The sequence below is a fragment of the Neophocaena asiaeorientalis genome, unplaced genomic scaffold, assembly GCF_003031525.2.
Source record: "Neophocaena asiaeorientalis asiaeorientalis breed wild unplaced genomic scaffold, Neophocaena_asiaeorientalis_V1.1 scaffold212, whole genome shotgun sequence".
NCBI lineage: Eukaryota > Metazoa > Chordata > Mammalia > Artiodactyla > Phocoenidae > Neophocaena > Neophocaena asiaeorientalis.
Genome location: NW_020174046.1, coordinates 773220 through 779114, shown reverse-complemented (window position 1 = coordinate 779114; position 5895 = coordinate 773220). Strand labels below are relative to the sequence as shown.

At 37.4% G+C, this 5895-nt stretch overlaps 1 pseudogene; it reads right to left on the bottom strand.

Annotated features, from left to right (window-relative positions):
• Window positions 1–4264: 4264 nt before the first annotated feature.
• Window positions 4265–5482, bottom strand: LOC112405518 (rab9 effector protein with kelch motifs pseudogene; annotated as a pseudogene).
• Window positions 5483–5895: the final 413 nt, after the last annotated feature.

Sequence of the window (5895 nt, the reverse complement as noted above, 5' to 3'; positions counted from 1 at the left end):
TAATAGAATGAATTCCAGGCAGCTCCAGTTTCTTCATGGTGCTTCTAATTAAGAGTATGATGCCTGTGTTTTAGTTTCAAAAGAATGTGCTTGAATTTGACAAAACATGGAACAATGAGTTCGGAAAAATCCAAATGTCTTCTACAATAGGACTGAAGAGAAGTTATAGGAAATCGAGAGAACTAGTAAAATAGAATGTTGACAACACTGGTTGTGTTATTAGGATTTAATATTTAATTGATACAGCCATTGCAGAAAATGCAAGTATTTTGAATATAGTAGTCACTAAATAAAAGTCTGCAAAATAATCAAAGGATGGTAATACCTATTAAATACAATAAATATGTATAATAAAAAATAACCTAAAATGTGCATGAATAAAAAGCAGCTATTCCCACAGTTAAACTAAGATTTAGAAGTTTTGTATATATTAGCAACATATAACAATTCTAGTAGCAATGGAAAATAAATGGCAAAACAAACTTACTAATAGCTTATTATTGGAATTTTAGTAACTCCAGCAAAATGCTAAAGTATTTTTAAAAATACTTTGGATCAGCTCCAAATTTTCCAAATGTTTGATTTCCTTTGCATGCTAGAGAATTTTAAGTTGTATCACACATATATAAATGATACAGTGATATAGATAGAAAATAGGTCTTTGAATATACTTTCTAGAAATTAATATATCAGAAATTATCACTTTTTTTTCTTAAAGTTGTAATGAATAACTTTAGTTTAATATGCACTTCAAATTATTAATGTATTTTGGCAAGAAAATAAACTCTCTTTAGAGCAACAGTTTCAAGGCAAAACCTGAGTGTCTCTCACTGTTTTACTTATTCTGGTAGCAGAGACACTATTAGATAAATTTCATCATACAAATGTCTCTTTCTAAATAAACAGAATCAACATTTTCTACAAGGATCTGCTTCAAGCAATACTTACTATAACTATCACTTCAGATCTACTGTTTTTAGAACATTTTTATGTTATCTCAATAGAAATTGTTTATATTAATGGATTGTCATATATGCTTGCTGTTTATTTCATACATATTTTATTGTAATATTTACAATTTTTTTCTAAAATTATTTTTATTTACTTTGAGATTTTGACTGGATCACATCTTACTTCCTAGTAACAAAGGATGAGAGTTAGTCAAAAACAAATTATTGGCATATTATCTCCTATATCATAAAGTTTAAAGAGAGGGTTGAAGGTAAATAGAGATAAAAAGGAGTTGGAAATAGAAGAATAATAAAGATGAAAGGGAGGTAGAGGAAAAAGTTTTAAGAGACCTGAAATAGGAAAGAGGGGAAAGAAGGTTTGATATAAAAAATGAGATGGAGGCAAGAAGCTAGAAAACAGAAGAGAAAATAAATTGACATAAAGCATCTAAGAAAGAAATTACACAGTTTGTTGATAGAGGAGAAAAGGAGTCGTTTTTCTTAAATGTTTATAAGATAAAAGAAGTCTAATCATGTCTTTAGATGAATAGCATTGCATGGATCTTATAGGAAGAATATGAGAATATAACTGTCACAGTAAGTCACATCAACTCCAGAGATCCAGCATACTTTCTTTGATGTTTCTCAGAAAAACATGCTAGTTGCCTTCCACACCCGAACCTCGGGGAGTCTGTGATCCCTAGCTTCCTTTCGGTAACCCACTATAAACTCCATTCATGAATATATCTAAGCCTTTCCTGAACCTATTTATATTTTCAGACTATATAATCTTCTGCGATAATGGCTTGCATATGTTTACTACCAACTGTGTAAAGTACAAAGCATAAATCCCTTTTATCTTTTACCCTACATTGGGCATCCTCTAGTCCTGATGCACTTTAATTTGGTGAAAGGAATCCATCTTCACCTTTCATGATCTGGCAAAGTTTGAATCCATGCAGTCTCATCTGCAGTTTTATAAAACTGAATGTTCTAACTTTTTACAATATTTTGACATAGAAGCAAAGGTTTGCCAGAGCTTTACTTTTAATTAGTTACATGTTTTGAGAGAAATTATCTCATATTTCTAGGTCCCCAAGTTATCTATAAATCAAAGTGCTTGATTAAGCATGCTTAAAATTTCTTCCTTCTTCTTACTTGCTTGTACATTACCACCCATTCCACCCCACCCCTAGGAGGGGGGGAAAAAAAGATGTGGAAGAGAGGAAGAAAACTGCATTGTAGATGAGTACATGGTCTTTAGAGTTAAACCACCAGGATTCAAATTCCACTTCCTCCACTTAGCTCTATACCTTTAAGCAATTTACTTACTTCTCCATACTTTCATTTCTTCATCAGTAAATTGGGGATAATAATAGTTTCAGCTTCATAAGGCTATATTTTATTACCAAATGTGTGTCATGTGTATGTGTGTGTTTAACTTAAATCAGCATCTACTATATAAAATCACTACATAAAAGCTGGCACATGTACACACACACGGAGAAAGAGCGAGACAGTGAGAGCAACACACCTCCATGAACTGGTGCCTTTATGTGATCATCCTATGTTGACTCTGGCCTTGGCCTTGTGACTTGCTTAAGCCAATGGACATCAGTGATGAGAAACAAGTCTATTTTGAAAAGTCTTTCTACATGGGGCTTTTGGAATTTTCCTGAGACCACCATGTAAAGAAGTCCAGTCTAGTCTATCTGGAGGCTACATAGAGCAAGAAGTCCAATCATCCCAGCTAGAGCCCAGATCCCAGTTGACCAACAAATTGCCTACAGCCACATGAGTTTGCTCAGGTGAGACAAGCAGAAGGACCACACAGCTTTCTGGTATGGGTGGTATGGGTCCTATGATAAGGACCATCATAGAATCATGATAAATAAAGTGGTTGCTCTTTAAAATCAATAAATTTAGGGTGATTAGGTACATAGTCCACAGATATATACAACTGATAGTTTGATCTCTGATTCTTCTCTATGTGCTAGTTTTGAGGGTTTATGACAGCAACTAATAAATTCAAATCCCATTCTCTATTATGAGAAGTTCACACTATGTGTACACATATGACAAATATATGCAATTGCATTAAATTGAACAGATCAGTGATGTCTAATATAGTGTTCTCTGGGAAAAAGACTTAGAGATAGAGACTCCAGGGCAGGAATTTTATTGGGGAATGTTTTTAGGATTAATACATGTGAGGGAGTCAGGTAAAAGGGCTGGACAATGGGAGAAGTTAAACTGCACTGTAGTTGATGCAAGGGTCTCAACATCACACAAGGGCTCTGGAGCTGTGATGGCCCTTCAGCATTGTTCCTTGGTAGCACAGCTGTGATTAGTCACTGGATGAGAACTGCCTTCAGGGAGAGATTTTTAACCTTGGGTGAGGCAGAGGCAATATTTTTCTTTTTTTCTCCTTTATTTACAAGTAATTTTAAAATTGACATATAATTGACATATAACATTTCATGTTTCAGGTGTGTAACAAAATGATTAGATATTTGTACATATTGTGTAATGATCACCACAATAAGTCTAGTTAACATCTATCACCATACATAGTTACAATTTTTTTTCACTATGGTAAGAATTTTTAAGATATGTTCTGTTTCCATGTCTTGGCTATTGTAAACAGCACTGCAATGAACATTGGGGTGCATGTATCCTTTTGAACCACGTTTTTCTCCAGATATATGCCCAGGAATGGAATTGCTGGATCATAAGGTAGCTCTATTTTTAGTTTTTTGAGGAACCTCCATACTGTTCTCCATAGTGGCTGTACCAATTCCTAAGTGTCCATCGACAGATGAATGGATAAAGAAGATGTGGTACATATACACAATGGAATATTAATCAGCCATTAGAAAGAATGAAATAATGCAACTTGCAGCAACATGAGTGGACCTGGAGATTATCATACTAAGTGAAGTAAGTTAGACAAAGACAGATATCATATGATATTGTTTATATGCAGAATCTAGAAAAATAAAAGATACGAATGAACTTATTTACAAAACAGAAACAGACTCACAGAATTAGAGAACAAACTTATCACTACCAGGGGGAATGGTGGGAGGGAGGGATAGATTGGCAGTTTGGGATTGACATGTACACACTGCTATATTTAAAACTGATAATTAACAAAGACCTACTGTACAAAAGTTAAAAAAATTTTTTAAAAGTTATGTTCTGTTAGCAACTTTCAAATATATAATATGGTGTTGTTAACTAGTCACCATGCTGTACATTACATTTCCAAGACTTATTTTATCAATCTTTTCTTTCATAAAATATGGGTTTTATTAGTCAGCTACAGTCATAATATGATCATTATAGATTTCCCTTTTTCATTTGTCCCACCAAACACAAAGCAGAGCTATTTGCCAGTCTAATTTTCCTCATGTGGGTCACAACTTTGGTTTGCCAATAAAATCCCCTTTCTCAGCTTCACGGTTGAGAGTGACAGAAACTGACTCTTCCTTCTCAGATGTAGACATCACAAGCCTTGGAATGATACACATTGGATGGTCCAATTGCAGGGAGGAAGGAGAAGGTGTCAAATTTAAGCAGGGTCCACTGCTTCTGTTCTACCTGATATTGGTACACTGTGTCCAGTGCTCTTGTGAGAGCCATTTTCTAATGAGGTACATGTGTTTCTCAACCATCACAGCTAAATGTGTGTCACAACCTATATAAAGGGCCCCAGTGTGACTCAGCTTCCACAAATTCATGTCATTTATATCAGTGCAATGGAGGTCATCATGGATTTTTCACCTGATGAGCCTCTGTGGATGCAAAGCTTTGTCCCTGCTGCCATCTTCATATGATTTTCCCAGGAAAATTGTTTTTTATTTTTGCGGTATGCAGGCCTCTCACTGTTGTGGCCTCTCCCATTGTGGAGCACAGGCTCCGGACATGCAGGCTCAGCAGCCACAGCTCACGGGCCCAGCCGCTCTGCGGCATGTGGGATCTTCCCGGACAGGGGCACAAACCCGCGTCCCCTGCATTAACAGGTGGACTCTCAACCACTGCGCCACCAGGGAAGCCCGGAAAATTGTTCTTTAATGGGTCTTTTGCTGAGACCAGGTTAGAATGTTTGCATCCCACACATGTAGATTCAATCCTTCAGCGGCTGACTGCCTCACTTTCCTCAACTGAAGACGTACAAAAGGTTTCCAAAGATTTCTAATAGGGGGTGGAATGTTTTTGGTCAAGGTGGGGGGTGAGGGGGCTTATGGTCATCTCTAGAATGGTCCAGGTTCTGGCTTCAGAATTTTAGGACTTGCAGACAATCTTGATTTCCTGGCTGCCCAGTGCTTCTAAACACCCTGATGTCACATCTATAGGGTACACATCTGAGAAGCTCACATTTGAATTTTGTCCCCCAGTGATGAAGATCTTCCCTCTCTTGACGTCATAACTGGGGGTAATCATGAGCAGTTATGACCATGAAGGACAAATGTATACCATGTTTCTTTCTTGGGCTTCTCTCTAGGCTCCAAGACTGGCAGCAACTTCATGGTGTCCCCACCAGACTAAATTTCAAAAGAGGAAGTCCTGGGCTTCCCTGGTGGTGCAGTGGTTGAGAGTCCGCCTGCTGATGCAGGGGACACGGGTTCGTGCCCTAGTCTGGGAAGATCCCACATACCGCGGAGCAGCTGGGCCCATGAGCTGTGGCCGCTGAGCCTGCGCATCCGGAGCCTGTGCTCCGCAACAGGAGAGGCCACAACAGTGAGAGGCCTGCATACCGCCAAAAAAAAAAAAAGAGGAGGTCCTGATAAATTCATTCAGTTGTCTCCAGAACCCACCAAAGCATAGAGTAGAAGTCAGTGAGCAATGAGTGAATTAAGAATGAAAATGGTTGAATAGATGAATGAATGAATACAACCAGATGCCTAGGCCATTGATTGCCATTCTCAAAGCACAGAATTCA